This window comes from Microcebus murinus, chromosome 21 (assembly GCF_040939455.1).
Source record: "Microcebus murinus isolate Inina chromosome 21, M.murinus_Inina_mat1.0, whole genome shotgun sequence".
NCBI classification, from domain to species: domain Eukaryota; kingdom Metazoa; phylum Chordata; class Mammalia; order Primates; family Cheirogaleidae; genus Microcebus; species Microcebus murinus.
This window is the reverse complement of record NC_134124.1, coordinates 40892189-40908781: the sequence shown is the minus strand read 5'-3', so window position 1 is coordinate 40908781 and position 16593 is coordinate 40892189. Positions and strand designations below refer to the sequence as shown.

The 16593-nt window shown below is 50.8% G+C and overlaps 1 protein-coding gene across 3 annotated transcripts in view; it reads right to left on the bottom strand.

Annotated features, from left to right (window-relative positions):
• Window positions 1-16593, bottom strand: part of FBLN2 (fibulin 2) — an 83815-nt gene that overhangs the window by 56556 nt on the left and 10666 nt on the right. For 2 of the 3 annotated variants that reach the window (XM_012752455.3, XM_012752457.3), the window contains exon 2: window positions 1444-1607. The exons of the other annotated variant lie outside the window; for it this stretch is intronic. The gene's annotated coding sequence lies outside the window, so the exon portion shown is untranslated. The remainder of the gene's footprint in view (window positions 1-1443; window positions 1608-16593) is intronic. 3 annotated transcript variants of the gene reach the window in all.

Here is a 16593-nt window from a genome sequence, read left to right as displayed (position 1 = left end):
GAAGCCCTGGAGCCTGGGAGGACTTCATTGGCTCTCCAGTAAAGGACTCACCTGGCTGCTGTCAAGACGGGAGCCCAGCAGGGAGTGGCAAGAGGCAATACAGGAATTTATTTTAAAGGCAGCATCAAGAGGATTTGCCCACAGGGTGCGTGGGGTGGGACAGAAGAGAGGAGTCCCTGGACCTGGGGTGGGGTGATGGGCAAGCCCAAGATTTGGAATCCCCTGGTGTGATGTGCACAGAATGTGCCGTGAGGGGGGGTCAAAGGGCCAGGCCACCCTGGGGGCCAGGTGGCAGCAGAGCTAGGGACCCGCTTGCTGGATGGGGTGGTGGGGCGGGGCCGAAGGAGAAGCCAGGCTCTGCCTGAGTGCCTGAAGGGGCAGCTGCTGTGTCCTCCAGTGAGGAGGCCTGCTGGGAGGGGTCAGGGGTGGGTGGGCTGCCAGGACAGGAGCCTGCGCCAGGCCAGGCCCAGAGGGGACCATGAGCGCTGGCATGCCCCTGCCCTCTTGTCTGAGGAGGGTGGAGGACTCCGTCAACCCACTGACATCAGAAGTCACCCTGGAGCAAGCTGGGCTTTCATCCCACTTAACAAAGTCAATGGCCCTCTAGTGGTTAGGGAGGGGCATGCGAACTGCAAACGCCTGGGACCCACTCCCTCCAGTGCCTGTTTAGACAGAAAATCTTTGCTGAAGACCTAAACTCTGCCCCCCTCCCCCATTTGCCCTTCTGTTCATCAAACGCCCAGGCAGGAACCAGAATAAAAAGGGTCTGCTTGAGCTTCTCCCAGGAAGCTCCCTTCCCAGCTGGCCCTGCCCCCACCCCATCCAGCAAGCCTAGCTCTGCTGCCACCTGGCCCCCAGGGTGGCCTGGCCCTTTGACCCCCCCCTTGTGGCACATTCTGTCCACACCACACCCAGGTGATTCCAAACCTTGGGCTTGCCCATCACCCCACCCCAGGTCCAGGATAAGGATAAAGAACATCAGGCCCAAGCCTAACTCTGTGTTCTCATTTGCTGTGCAACCCCAGGCAAGTCACCCACCCTCTCTGAGCCTCGACTCTGTATCCACATGCTAAACAGGTTCTTCCACGCCTTAGGTCACGGTAGGGACCCACTGGCACTATCCAACCCCTAAGTGCACTCTGTATGGCCCACACAGTGGTTTTTAGTTTTCAGTTGGTTACCAGCATTCACAAATTGGAAACATTCACATGAAAATTCAGGTTTCCAACTTCTCTGTAAAACTGCTAAACTCTGGCCACCCTGAGATGTCAGATGGAGTTTGGGGTCCTATTTTCCCCGTGGTCTGGGGCACCCCTGTATGCAGTTCAAGGCCCCCTAGTGCAGTCTAAAGATTGTCCAGCCACGAGGGAAAGGACTGTCTGGGATGTGTCCACAGGAGGTGGCCCAGGTGGGGGCGGGGGCAGGACCCTTAGCGTGGCTCACCTGGATAAGACCTCCTGTGCTCACGCCTCCACACCTGCTCCAGATGGGTGCACGTGTACGGGGAGGGGCTACGGGAGACTCCGGTCTCAGTTCCACGTGGAGAAAGCTTTCTCCAGGTCCGGGATGGACCAGGCTTCAGGGAGGAAGGGGTGAGCTCCCTGTCCCTGGAGATAAGCAAGAAGAGTTGAGGAGCACTCCTACGAGTGATAAAGGAGAGCACAATCTCTGTGTTGCTGGGTCATAGATCCAAACATGCTCCTCATGGAGGCTCCAACTGCCATTTCCCACAGTCCCACAGTAAGCAGCCTCCTGAGTGTCCGGCTTCTCCAGACAGCACCCCACCCCACCCATTCGAGAAGAAGAGCCACTAGGGGCGGGCGGCAGGGAGGGCGGCCAGACCTCGCTGTTGAGGGGAGCCCCAGCAGCCAGATCTTGGCCAGCAAACTAAGCCCCCGTGACAAGCTGCTCAGGGCCTGCCGGGCTGGCTCACAAGGCACCGGACAACGCTCCAAGGTGGGGGCTGACTGGCAACCAGCGAGGTGAGACGCAAAGGGAAACCACCACGGGCTCTCCCCCCACGCCCCTTAGAAAGGCTAGCGTCAGAATGGTGCTGCTACTATGGTGCCACCGGCCTTAGTGCCACCTGGAGCAGCCACTCTCGAGGGAGGCACACACATGACCAAGCACACACACCCCATGACCGGCAGTTCAGATGCCCAGTACACGACTCAGGGAGATCCGTGCCAGGTCCACATGGCCCACGGAGGTCACCGGGCCACTGACCAGGCTAGGAAGGGTGGGCAGGGGGCGCCACAGTGCCAGTTACTGTGCAGCCGCCCGTCCCCAGGATGCAAAAATTTTCTCCCATTCTGTAGGTTGTCTGTTTACTTTCATGACTATTTCTTTGGCTGTGCAGAAGCTTTGTAGTTTGATCATGTCCCATTTATTTATTTTTGTTGCTGCTGTGATTGCCTTTGGGGTCTTCTTCATAAATTCTTTGCCTAGGCCGATGTCTGGTGGGACTGCAAACTAGTTCAACTTCTGTGGAAAGCAATTTGGAGATACCTTAAAGCGATACAAGTGAATCTACCATTTGATCCAGCAATCTCATTGCTGGGCATCTACCCAAAAGAGCCAATGACACTCTACAAAAAAGACACCTGCACTCAAATGTTTATAGCAGCACAATTCATAATCCCAAGGCTGTGGAAACAGCCCAAGTGCCCATCAATCCAAGAATGGATTAATAAAATGTGGTATATGTATACCATGGAGTACTATTCAGCTCTAGAAACAACGGTGATATAGCAGATCTTATATTTTCCTGGTTAGAGCTGGAACCCATACTACTAAGTGAAGTTTCCCAAGAATGGAAAAACAAGCACCACATATACTCACCAGCAAATTGGTATTAACTGAGCAGCACCTAAGTGGACACATAGGAACTACAGTAATAGGGTATTGGGCAGGTGGGAGGGGGGAGGGGGTGGGTATATACATACATAATGAGTGAGATGTTCACCGTCTGGGGGAGGGTCATGCTGGAGACTCAGACTTGTGGGGGGAGAGGGGAAAGGGCATTTATTGAAACCTTAAAATCTGTACTCCCATCATATGCCGAAAAAAAAAAAAAGATGGAACGCTCGGTGGCAAAGGCAGGCGATGGGCGAGGTGGGGGGCCCAACGCGGTCCGGGCAGCGCACGCGCACGGGCCGAGCCGAAGACACACGCGGCAAGACCCAGCACGAGCAGGAGCGGCGGGCGGAGGGGCTTCTGCCTGGAGCGGGCAGCGCACGCGGGGGAACGAAAGGGAGAGGGAACAAGCCAATCCATAAAATTAAAGCGGGACCTGCAGAGCCCAGTAGCGTGTAGCGAGGCCAGGATTGTCATTAACCCAACTCTTGGCTCCCAAGGTCCAGCTGGAAAACCAAATGGGACCCTGACCGCCACCTGGGCCTGCGAGCCAGGACGCGCGGAGGGCCGGGCGGGGCATGGCCGCCTGGCCAACCCAGAGGCTCATCGCCCTCCTCACTGCCCTTGAGTTAGGAACGGGCATGTGACCAAGTCTAACCAACGAGACTCAGGCCGTGGCTGCTCTGCGGGGAGGCTGGCAGAAGGGAGGCCGAGGTCTCCGAGAGCCCCGGGCCACCAGGCGAGACGGCTGGCTGGCTGCTCCACCCGCCACTCCTTCCTGCCCAGGCGCGTGTGGAGCTGTTCTGAGGCCCCCAGCAGCCCAGAGCCCGGGTGATAACACCAGCGGCGCCAGCTGACACCGCGTGGGGCAGAGGAAAGGCCCTGCCCAGGGAGCCCCAGTTCCAGAGCGCATTACACGCGGCTGCTGTTTGCAGCCCCGGTGCTGGGGCGGTTGCTATGCAGCAGTAGGTGGCCAGAACCACGGGAACTGAATGTCAGCGCTTCAAAGCAGATGAATCCAGAGGTGGGACATTCTCCAAGACAAATGGCCTGGCCTCTTACACACTAGGAAATGGGAGTGGGAGAAAACGGCTCTCCAAGAAAGAGGCCCAAGACAGACCCACTGAACGTGAGTGGGATCCTTGACGGGACCCTGGTGTGAGCAGACCAGCGGAGACAGGCAGATGGGGCGGGAGAGCAACTCTGAGGATGGGCTACTTACTGAGTGTCAGACACTATGAAGAACAGCGCGGTGGCTCACACCTGTCATCCCAGCACTCTGGGAGACATCGAGGCAGGAGGATCACTTGAGCTCAGGAGTTAGAGACCAGCCTGAGCAAGAGTGAGACCCCATCTCTACTAAAAATAGAAAAAATTAGCCGGGCATGGTGGCACACACCTGTAGTCCCAGCTGCTTGGGAGGCTGAGGCAGAAGGATCGCTTTAGCCCAGAAGTTTGAGGCTGCTGTGAGCCAGGCTGACGCCACTCACTCAAGGCACCCTACCTGGGAAGACAGAGCAAGACTGTGTTCTGGGAGGGGTGATGGCTGGCAAACGCTGGCATTTTGAAAAAGATGAATGCTTTACAAACCACTGTGACTGTAACTGCTCTACTGTACCTCAGCATGAAAGCGGTCACAAGCAATACAGGCAGATGTGAACAGCTGCAAATCGAGCGGAAGTGTGGCTAGGGCTCCTTTCGCCAGCCTCTCCATTTGGTTGGCCATTCTTCATGGGAAGAGGCACAAAGACAATGGGCTTTAGGTGAGAAGGAAGCTCAAGCCACTATGAAGTGGCTTTCAGCACAGAGCACTGGGGAGCTTGTCTAGCCCTGTGGGTGAGTCTTTGACACCTGAGTGAAGAAACGGGAGTAGGCTCAAGATAGGACTGGAGGCAAGTCAAGGTCACTCACCTGGGCTGTCACTCACAGCTTCGGTCCCTGCTGTGGGTGGAGAGACCCTGGGGTCCCTGCTGTGGGCATCAGGGCTCAAACCCAAGGTTACATTCTCAGGACCATAACTGGACGTGGACAGGGCAGGAGGGAGGCAACTCAGCAAGGCTCTCTTCCCAAGGAGCGCCCTGCAGCTCAGTGTGCAGTGTCAGCCCTGGAGACATATTCCCACTCCCCACAGGGCAGGATGGGGGAGGGAGGTCTCTGGCCAATGCGAGCCAGAAGTGCCTCCAGGTGTTGCTCAGACCACAGCCACCCTCCCTTGCCCGGCCACAGCCTTTCCTCACCACCCCCCACCTCCCACAAGACGCAAGCTCACATCTCCACAGTAAGGCGGCCCCACCTCCCAGGGCAAAGCAGCCTTCACATGCGTCACAGCAGGCCCCAGATGCACTCTCCCGGCTGGCAAGCACGCGAGAAGGACAAGGCTGCCTGGGGCGTCCCCAGTGGTGCCGCTGCGAACGTGGGCTCCCACCGCAGTGGAAGCACAGCCGCGTCATATGACATCAGGTCAAGAAGAAAATTTCCTCCCTCCTCCAGTCTCTGATCCTTCTGATTGCCAGATCTTGCAAATACAAATACAGGACTTGCAGTTACATTGGCATTTCAGATAAACCATGAACAGTTGTTTAGTATTTAAGTACGTCCTGTGCAGTATTTGGGACGTGCTTATTTGTCGTCTCTCTGAAATTCCAATTTAACTGGGCAGCCTACATTTGATCAGGCAACTCTAGACAATAAAAAAGTCCCAGGTTGGCCTGGTATGGCTTGAAAACTTTTAATATATTTGCAGGGGATCTCTCTTTTAAACAATAGGCAGCTATATCAAAACACTGGAACTCACAAACAGCTGGGGAGGACAGCAGGGAAATAAACGCGCAAAACACAGACATGCGGCAAGCAAAGCGTGTAATCAGTGCCACCTGGCACACCAGCTCCGCCCAGATGGCTCCCCCAGACCACAAGTCCAGCTAGAGGGCAGGCACAAACCAGCACTATGTTTGTGGAGCCCACGTGGTACTTTTTAGATTAGCTGCCAATATTATTAATTTATAATTGACTAACTATTAAAACATTTAACATGAGAACATGTGCACTGATGCTATGGAGTCTGGCAGCAGGGCTCCCCTGTTCTAACTGGGATCCACACTCACTTCCCAGTGAGTGGCATCTTGGGCTCACTCTGTCCTCTCTACCAGGCCTGGGTTCTCCAAGACCCTGCGCTTCTCTTGTCCACACACAATGGACAAAGGCCCAGGTGAGGTGGGAGTTCCTGCTACCCCTGGCCCCAGGGTCACCTCCCAAAAAGCCCGGTTTCCTGGGTTAGGACTTGCCTCTTCTTTAAGTGCTGGACACTGGGAATGTTCGCCCTTTTCCAAGGAGACTACTCCTAGCCACGTGGTCTTTCGGCCTCAGAATCTTACGTGACACACAATGGTGGGAGGAATGAGCGCGTTGCACACTGTCTTAGATTGGGCTCCCCAGAGGCAGAGGCCACGGTGGGGATGCTTGTGCGCCCGGTTTACTGGGGGAGGGCTCTCAGGAGAAAGGGGAGAGGGAAGCAGGCAAAGGAGGAGAGAGCCGGGCAAAGCTTAGTCTCCGCTGGAGTCCAGCACCAGCCTGATCCATGGGAGCCCTACAGTGTGAGGGGCACCCCGGGACTCGCCCCACTTGTGGGCACATCAGTCACTGGCCAAAGGCCATGGAGAGTTTCCTTCCAGACATCTCAGGGGAGGTGACACCTGCAAGCCAAGGGTACATGGCTGGAGAAGGCACAGGTGTGAGCCATCAGCAGCCAGCACCTGCAGCAGCTGGGGGACACGTGCACCTCCAGGTGAGAGAGGCCTAGCAGGGCACCAGCAGTGACCACGGAGGCCCCAGCACACACAGACATGCACACACACCAAGCGAAAGCAGGTGGGACAGCCTGGTCCTAGAAACTATCCAGAATCCTACCTTAATTTATAATTTAGCCTGGGCTCACCCAAGGCCCAGAAAGGTAAGAAAGTAATTTATTAAAAATAATATTTGCACACCCATGCTCCCTGCGGCATTATTCACAACAGACAGACATAAGGTGAAAGCAACCCAAGTGTCCATCGATGGACAGACGGATGGATAAGCAAAGGTGGTCTATCCATACAAGCAAATGTCATCATCATTAAAAAGAAGGAAATTCGGATGATACAATATGGATGAACTTTGAGGACATTATCTCAAGTCATATAAGCAAGTCACAAAGGGACAGACACTGTATGATTCCATTTATATGAGAATTTACCATTGGTAAATTGTATGTTATATATATTTTACCAAAATAAAAGATAATAATCACACATGACTACTGTGGAGCCAAAAATGAGTAATCAAAGAGCAGGGAGAGGAAAGAGAAGAAAGGGCTACACTGAAGACCTGACAGGAGATAAGGGCTGCCCCTGAGACCTAACCTTAAGTAAGCTTCCTGGCAGCCATGGCCAAAAGGGAAATTAGAGGGTGACCTGGTGCTCCTTGTCTGATAAGAGGAAGTCATCTAGTTCACTGGGAAAAATAAATTTGTTCTTGGCACAAAACATGAGTAGGGTTTTAGCTGTTGATCAGATTCATACTTAACTATCATTTCCTTAGTGCCAACACAATGCCAAACACTGGACTGTGAGTTTCCAGAGATGTTTATTTTATTTAACCATGTTTATGAGGAAACTGAGGCCCAGACAGGGTAAATGATCAGTCCAAGGTCATATAACTAATAAAGGTGACACAGGGATCTGAACCCAGGTCTCTCTGGCCAAAGAGTAGGGCCAGAGTCTTTCAGTCTGCAGCTGCTCATTAAGTACCTGCTACCTGCCAGCTCATTACAGGTGCTGGGATATGTTAGTGAACAAGACCAACGGAAGTCCTACCCTCAAGCAGCCAACATTCCAGTGGAGGGAACAGATAACAAACAAATAAATAAGATAATCTGGGCATTGTGAGAGGGACTGGGCATTCCTATGGCAAGGGTGGTCAGAGCAAGCCTAGGAGGTGACACTGCAGCCAAGACCTGCTTGGTAAAAACGTGGTGGCCCCACAAAGATCTGGGGAATGGCACCCTAGGCAGCTCTAGCAGTGTGTGCAAAGGTCCTGAGGCAGGAAACAGCTTGACAAGTCTTCCTGGCTGGCAGGCAGGAAAGAAGAAGAGAGCCATAGGGGGAAATAAGCAGGGAAAGGAGTGATGGGGCAGTGGCATGAACATCCAGGAAGGAGAGAAGCCGAGGGGAGAGGAGATCAATCAGTCACCCACACCTAGTGCTCAGGGACCTTGGCAAAGCATCGGGTACAGTTAGTAGACATTGCTCCAATAGGGTGGTGGGGCCACCACTAGCTCACAGCACACTGGGCATTCATTAGGGACTGCAGAGATAAAGTACAAAACTGGGTAAACCCTAAACTACATCATGTAGGGACTGCAAACACAGGAGGCAGAAGTAGAACAGTGAGCTGGAGCGGCCGCCACCAGCCAAGCGGTGGGTATGTGGGGCGGGCAGCTCGGAGCAGCCGCGGGCGCGGCGGGGTGGCCGGGTGGACTCAGGCTCGCCGGCGGTGGCTACCCAGGGCTCGCCGCCACCGCATGCTCACTTTTAGGGACTTTTTCGTATGTAGGCTTTTTCTCTGTCAAAAAGACTTTTTAAAGAAAAGGAAAAAGAGCTATTGCAGTAGTCTAGAAAAAAGGAAATAAACTCCAGAAAGGGCACTGGCAGGAGAAATGGAAAGGAGGGAAGGGATGTGAGCATTACCCAGGATCAGGAGCGAAGTGATCACGGTTGGCTTCCATCTCGGGAGCCACACATTCCTTCGTCCCCTTGTGGGCAAAGCCTTAACGATTGACAGCATGCGGGAGGGGGCCCCGGGCCAGGGCTTGCGGGCGGGGCCTGTGGTCCTTCCATGGGGGGGGAGGCTGCAGGCACAGGTGGGGTGCAAGATCCCAGAGGAGGAGGAGGAGGAGGAGGAGGAGGAGGAGGAGAGGCGGGTCCAGAGCAAACCCAGATGCAAATGCTGGCACAACACCGTGGCCCAGCTGGGACCTGAGGTGCTGGGAGCCCTGTGTTCCTCACGTGCTCCCTGGCATGGGGCTTTCCTTCAATGGAGGGAGCTCATGAGAACACTGGGAAAAATAATTCTTCAAGTGTAACAGCCAGGTTTTTGTCCCCTCCCTTCCCTCTCCTCCTTAAAAAAGGAAAAAAAGAAAGAAATGAATAAAAAGCTCCTTAAATTTTGACTGAGATCTGACCCTACATATATAATCACTAATCTTATTACCAATATAAGCAGGTGAAAAATTACAAAGATTAATATCCATGACTTTTAATCAGCCTTTAAGAAAAGAAAATGTTGCTTTTGGCACCAGAAGGAGCCAATATTTTCCTTCCCCACAAGTCACTTACTCTGCAAAGAGGAAACACTCCCAGGGCGGGAGCAATGAGAAATGGGCCTGCCAAGGCTGAGCTCACCGCCCTCCCCACCTGGCTCGCCATGCCCTCCCCCGGCCTGGGTGAGGCACACCCTTGGCACCCTTCCCCAGTCCCCCAGCTCCCGCCCCGTCAGGTCCCCAGGAATCCTCATGTGAATGGCCCATGGTCCTGCCCTCAGGGACTTCTCATCCAATCACCTCTCACCCCTGCTCAAAACCCTGAATGGCTCCCTATCAGCCCTGTCCCCTTGAGATTCTCAGAAAAGCTATGGATAATCCGTCCCCACCTCCACAAAAAGAAGGAAAACATAAACACAGCTCTGTAGTGTCTTTGGGTGGTCTCTGACCACCTGGCACATGTTCACGCCTTTCCAAGAACACCCCAGGACTCATTGTGTGGCCCACCCCACCTCACTGTCTCTCCAATCAGCACTTCCCATTCCCCTCGCAACAGTGCCTGACTCAGGATGGACATCAGGCCAGTTAGAGCCCAGGAGACCCAATTCAAGTGAGATATGGGCAAAGGGCCTCCCTCTTTCCCACTGTATTAGACATAAGATGATTTAACATCAAGGGTCCCTGAAGCCATCTTATCATTAGGGGGAGATTGTCTGAGGCTGGAGCCAACTCATAAAACTCAAAAAGGCCAAGAGATGGAAGAAAACAAAGGTCATAGTGATGGCTGCTGGGCACCTGGATACAGCCATGCCTGAAACTAACAAAAAGCTTAACTTTGCAATGACATGAACCCATTTTGCTTTAGCTAACTTGGACCAGGATTTCTGTCACTTGCAACCAAGAGCCTTAACAGACATATGGGCAGACCTAAAACTGTTGTGTTAGGGTGTCAGTCTCCGAAGAGCTCACTCATGGATCCCGGCTGAAGACCTGTGGCCCAGGGATAAACTGAAGACTCCCACAGGTGGCAGTCAAAGCCCTTCACCATCTAGTCCCCCTATCTTTCCTAACTCAGCTTCCTCTGCTCCCTCCACACAACCCAATCCTGCTAAACTGGAAGACTTCCTCTCATTCCCAACCCCTCGTCTTCGCTCTTGTCATTCCCCCAACCCCAGATGCCCTCCCTCCTGCAACAATCCTGAAACTCTGCACACCCAAATTCCCTCCCCTACTTCAAGGCCAAACCCAAGGGTGGGCAAGTAGGTGGACAGATGAATGGGTGGGTGGTGGATGGACGGATAAGGCGAATGCGTGGATAGGTAGATGGAGGAGGGATGGGTAGGTGGGTGGGCAGGTGAATGGATAGATGAGTAAGGTGGGTGGATGGATGGATGGATGGATGGATGGATGGATGGATGGATGATCGAATGGGTAGAAGGGTGGGTGAGCAGATGAGTGGGTGAGTGTGTGGACAGGCAGGTGAGTCGAGAGGGCTAGATTAATCATTCTACGTGGCCCCAGCACAGGGCTGGCACAGAGCATGGGATGCGTTATGAGTGCGAGTGTCACGAACACTCACCCCAGGAAGGGCCTTCAGTGATGGAGAAAGCTTGCCTGAGGTCACCTGGCAAGTCACTGGCTAAGCTAGGAGCTTCACACTGTGACAACCAAGGTACACATCCCCCTTTGCAGAGAAGCACTTTTAACTCCTGTGTCCTCCGTTAGCCTCACAAAGGCTTGAGATCCTAGATGGGGGAGTGGGTGCAGGCAACAAACAGGCTGAAGAGACCAAGATCGGGAGACACAGAGACTGACAGAGACAAGGGCAGATGTCCATTAGGGAGAGAATGAGAGCAAGACAGAGACAGAGATGAAGAGAAGCCAGACTGGAATCCAGCAGACAGACAGACAGACAGACACAGGCAGGCAGGCAATGGAGACAGGCAGGCGGGGCTGCCCGCAGCATCTGGAAGGAGGCGCCAGCCAGGGGAGCGGGTGGCCCGACCTCTCCACGACTCCCTCAGGCCTTTGCCGTGCCCAATTTATTTGCACAGCCCTGAAATGCAGGAATTTCCCAGGGCTGCCAGCGAGGCAGCCAGTGTGCAACAGACAGCAGGGCCTGGCCCAATCTGGGTATAACCATCGGCCCCAGAGCTTTGGAGCTTCTCCCAAAGCAATCAGCCACCAGTGTCGAAGCAAAAAGGGACAGTGAATAGGACCACGCTCTGGACTCCAGAAATCGGAGCTCAAATTTGAACCCAGGTCTCCCCGTAGGTCGCTGGGCAATGCAGAGCACGTGAGCTTCTGAGCGGCAATGCTTTCATGTGAAATGGGCCTGACCACAGCGGCCTCTCAGCAATGCTGGGCAGACTCAGGAGATAACACAAAGACCTCAGCACTGCTCCTGGCAAACTACAGTCACTCCATAAATGTTTCACATGAAAAATAATTCCTGGCTCCAGCTACTCTAAACCTCTCTCAGCTCCTCATATCTGGCCATTCCTTTGCAAAGGCTGTTCCCTCTGCCAGGCATACTGTTCTTTCCCTTAGCAAACTCCTATTCATCCCTAAAGAGCCAGCTCAATATCCTCTCCTCTGGGAAACCCTTCCTCAGAGGTCACCACTACCTCTCTGTGACCTGCTTCACTCTGTGTATGGAGTTCCCAGATCTTCAGGATTTCCAGACAAGGAAAGTGGAAAAAATGAGAGGTTTAGAGCAAATCCTCAGAGGCTAACAGACTCTGTCCACATCCACACCACTTGGGTAAGTGGGGCTGGGTTGGAGGTCAGGACCCTGCAGCTTCCACGCCTTTTCTATGGCTCCGCATTTCAGCAGGAACCATCCCAGATGGTGAGTAGCTGCTGTGACTCCTATAAGAACATCCTCACATTCCGCCTGGGTGAGTCCACCATGTGAGACAGGGACAGGAAAAGAAATGTGCTAGCTGTGTATGGAGGGCAGATCAGAGATGCTCGGGGACCTCTGCCCTCTCTTGCTGCTAAGAGCACCCCAATATTCCTCTGGGGAACTCTCCTCTCCTACCCCCAGGCTATGCTGACTGCTGGATGGCCAATGAGAGGTCTCCCTCCATCTGCCTGGTCAGGAACAGCTGCCTGGCCCAGTCACATGGAGAAGGGGCTCTCTTGCTCCAGGGATTCTGAGCTCCAGGGTGTGAGCCTGGGGTGCTGGGGCGGAGTCCGCCAGGGAATGCTACTGCAGGGAGAACAGGAGAGTGAGAGATGGAAACACAGTCCCTGTAGACAGCAGATATTGGGCTTGTGGATTTTTATCCACTCTGTCAGTCTATGTCTCTTCAGAGGATAGTTTAAGCCATTTACATTTATTGAGAAGATTAAAATTGGAGGAAGATTACCATTCATATTGTTGGGTGAAGACTTGTTGCTTTGTCTTACTCCTTGAGCCATCATGTAGTTCGAGATCTAAACTTTAATTCTTTGACGATTTTACTTTGAGGAGAGTCTATTGCCCTGTTTGGTTAGAAATGCGGGTCTGAGAACCTCCTGTAGGGCTAGTCTGGACTTTGCAATTTCTTCAGTGATTGCTTGTCTGAGAAGGACTTTATCTCTCCCTCATAGATGAAACTTAATTTTTCCAGATAAAGAATTCTACGTTGGGCTTTGTTCTGTTTTAGAAGATTAAGGATAGGAACCCAATCCCTCCTGGCTTGTAAGGTTTCAGATGAGAAGTTTGCTGTTAGTCTGATAGGTTTTCCTTTATAGGTTAATTCTTTTTGACTAGCTGAACGGAGTATTGCTTCTTCCACGTTTACTTTGGTCAACCTAATGACCATGTGCCGAGGTGATTGCCTTTTCATGTTGAGTATCGCCAGGAGTTCTGTGAGCTTCTTGTATTTGGATATCAAGATTTCTGGCCAGGCCTGGCATATTTTCCTGGAGTATTCTGTGAAATGAGTTTTCCATCCCTTGTGATTGTTCCTCTTCCCCTTTCAGAATCCCAATCACCCTGAGATTCAGCTTTTTTATGGAATCCCACACTTCTTGTAAGCTTTGGTCTTGTCTCTTGTTTCTGTGTTCCCTTTCTTCCTCTGATTTGTTTAGCATATAGGCATAATCGTCGAGCTCTGAGATTCTTTCCTCTGCATGGCCCATCCTGTTCTTGATGCTTTCTACTTAAATTTATCAACTCCATGTATGACAAACCCACTGCTAATATCATTCTAAATGGGGACAAATTGAAATCATTCCCTCTTCGAACCGGAACTAGACAAGGATGCCCACTATCTCCTCTTCTATTCAACACAGTGCTTGAAGTCCTAGCTATAACAATCAGGCAAGAGAGGGGTATTAAGGACATCCAAGTGGGGGTAGATGAGATCAAACTCTCACTCTTCACCAATGATATGATATTATACCTAGAAAACCCCATGGATTCATCCAAGAGACTCCTAGATTTAATAAATTAATTTGGTAAAGTTTCAGGTTATAAAATCAATATAAACAAATCATAACATTCATATATGCCAAGAACCATCAAGCAGAAACTCAAATAAAAATGCAATACCCTTTACTATAGCCCCAAAGAAAATTAAATATCTAGGAGTATACTTAACAAAAGATACGAAAGATTTATACAAGGAGAACTACAAAACACTAAAAAAAGAAACTGCAGATGATTTAAACAGATAGAAAAATGTACCTTGTTCATGGATTGGTAGAATCAATATCGTTAAAATGTCAATATTACCTAAAGTGATCTACAGAATTAATGCAATCCCCATCAAAATACCACCAGCATTCTTTTTTTTTTTTTTTTTTTTTTTTTTTTTTGAGACAGAGTCTCGCTTTGTTGCCCAGGCTAGAGTGAGTGCCATGGCGTCAGCCTAGCTCACAGCAACCTCAAACTCCTGGGCTCAAGCAATCCTGCTGCCTCTCAAGTAGCTGGGACTACAGGCGTGCACCACCATGCCTGGCTAATTTATTACTAATATAATACTAATCTATATATATTAGTTGGCCAATTAATTTCTTTCCATTTATAGTAGAGATGGGGTCTCGCTCTTGCTCAGGCTGGTTTTGAACTCCTGACCTTGAGCAATCCACCTGCCTTGGCCTCCCAGAGTGCTAGGATTACAGGCGTGAGCCACCTCGCCCGGCCCCACCACCATTCTTTACAGATCTAGAAAAAATAATTCTTCACTTTGTATGGAACCATAAAAAACCTCGTATAGCCAAAGCAATCTTAAGTAAAAAGAACAAACTGGGAGGCATCAGTCTTCCTGACTTCAAGCTGTACTATAAAGCAATAATAGTTAAATCAGCCTGGTACTGGCACAAGAACAGAAGCATCAATATCTGGAATAGATCTGAGATACCAGAGATAAAACCATCAGTATACGGTAACCTAATCTTTGATAAAGCAGACAAAAATATACAATGGGGAAAAGAATCCCTCTTCAATAAATGGTGCTGGGGAAACTGGTTAGCTACATGCAGAAGATTGAATTAGGATCCCTACCTCTCACCTCTCACAAAAATTCACTCAAGATGGATAACAGAGTTAAACCTAAGGCATGAAACCTTAAGAATCCTAGAAGAAGATGTTGGGAAAACCCTATCAGACATTGGTCTAGGCAAAGAATTTTTGAGGAAGACCCCCAAGGCAATCGCCGCAGCATCAAAAATAAACAAATGGGATCTGATCAAATAAAATGTTTCTGCACAGCCATGGAAACTAGCATTAGGGCAAACAGACAACCCCCAGAATGGGAGAAAATATTTGCTGTCTACACTTCTGATAAAGGTCTAATAACAAGAATATATCTAGAACTTAAAAGAATTAACAAGAAAAAATCAAACAACCCCATCAAGAAATGGGCAACGGAAATGAACAGAAACTTCTCCAAAGAATAAAGAATAATGGCCTGCAAACATATAAAAAATGTTCAACATTTCTCTAATCATCACAGAAATGCAAATCAAAACCACAATGAGATACCACCTAACCCCAGTGAGAATGGCCTGTATCAAAAAATCCCAAAACAATAAATGCTGGCAAGGATGTAGAGAGACAGGAACACTCTTACACTGCTGGTGGGACTGCAAATTAGTGCAACCTTTGTGGAAAAGAATTTGGAGATATCTCAAACAGCTAGAAATAGAAATACCATTCAACCCTGCAATAGCATTGTTGGACATCTACCCAAAAGAGCATAGGACATTCTATTATAAAGACATCTGCACCCAAATGTTTATGGCAGCACAATTCACTATTGCAAGGTCATGAAAACAACCCAAATACCCGTCAATTCAGGAGTGGATAATTAAAATTTGGTATATGCTCACAATGGAATATTACTCAATTCTAAGAAACGATAGTGAGCTAGCACCGTTTATGCTATCCTGGATTAAGCTTAAGCCCGTTATCCAAAGTGAGGCAACACAAGATCAGGAAAATGGGCTCCACATCTACTCACCATCAAACTGGTACTGACAGATTAAAACTATGGTGCCCAAATGGTGGTGGTGTTCACCAGGGATTGGGGGGGAGGACCCACATCTTAGGGATGTGGCAAGCATTGTGGAGGGGAAGGGCATACCTCTAACCCTTCTTAGGGAGAGGCAAAGATATACAATGTAACCAAAATGTCAACAAAAAAAACTTTTATCCGGTGTCGGCAGGTGGGAGGGGGAGGAGGGGAAGGGTGTATACTTACATAATGGATGCCGTGTGCAACACCTGGGAGTTAGACACGCTTGAAGCTCTGGCACAGCGGGGGGTGGGGGGGAAGGGTGGCAGAGGCAATATATGTAACCCTAACAATGTTTGTACCCCCATAATATAATGAAATAAAAGGGGAAAAAAAGAAAGAAACACAGTCCCGGTAGCACCTTTAGACCCCTAGATGCAGCCACGCCTGAAGCTAGACCCTGTACTTTTTAGTTCCGTGACATTTTTGCTTAAATTGTCCTTTCTATCATCTGCAACCAAAATAACCCTGTCATCTGTGACAATAAGGAAAGAATAACAACCTTCTTATATTCGTTGCTGACTTGACCTCAAGAATGAGTTTCTAGAGTTACTAAGCTTCGTCCTTGCAGCGGGCCCTTTTGGGGTGGCAGCTGCTTCACTCAATCCCCCTTCCCAGGGGTCGGCTTGAGACATTCCAGGAGCCACAGCAATGCCATGATCACATGACTCACCCAAGCACAGCTGACTGGCCCTGGACAGACGCTTTGCCCAAGCTGGGCTGGCAGAGCCCTTCCGGAAGGCACGGCCTATCTGCAGTGGAAGCGGCGGTGGGCTCCGAAGCCCCCACGCCAAGGGCAGGTGCACCATGCTGGGTGGTGGATGCCATTTTGAAAGAATCAACCAGGCTCACAAAGAAAGGCAGAGACGAAAGAAAGATGGGGCATGAGGGAGTCCTCGTAGCTGTGGCTTTACCCAAGGCCAGCGGTCACCA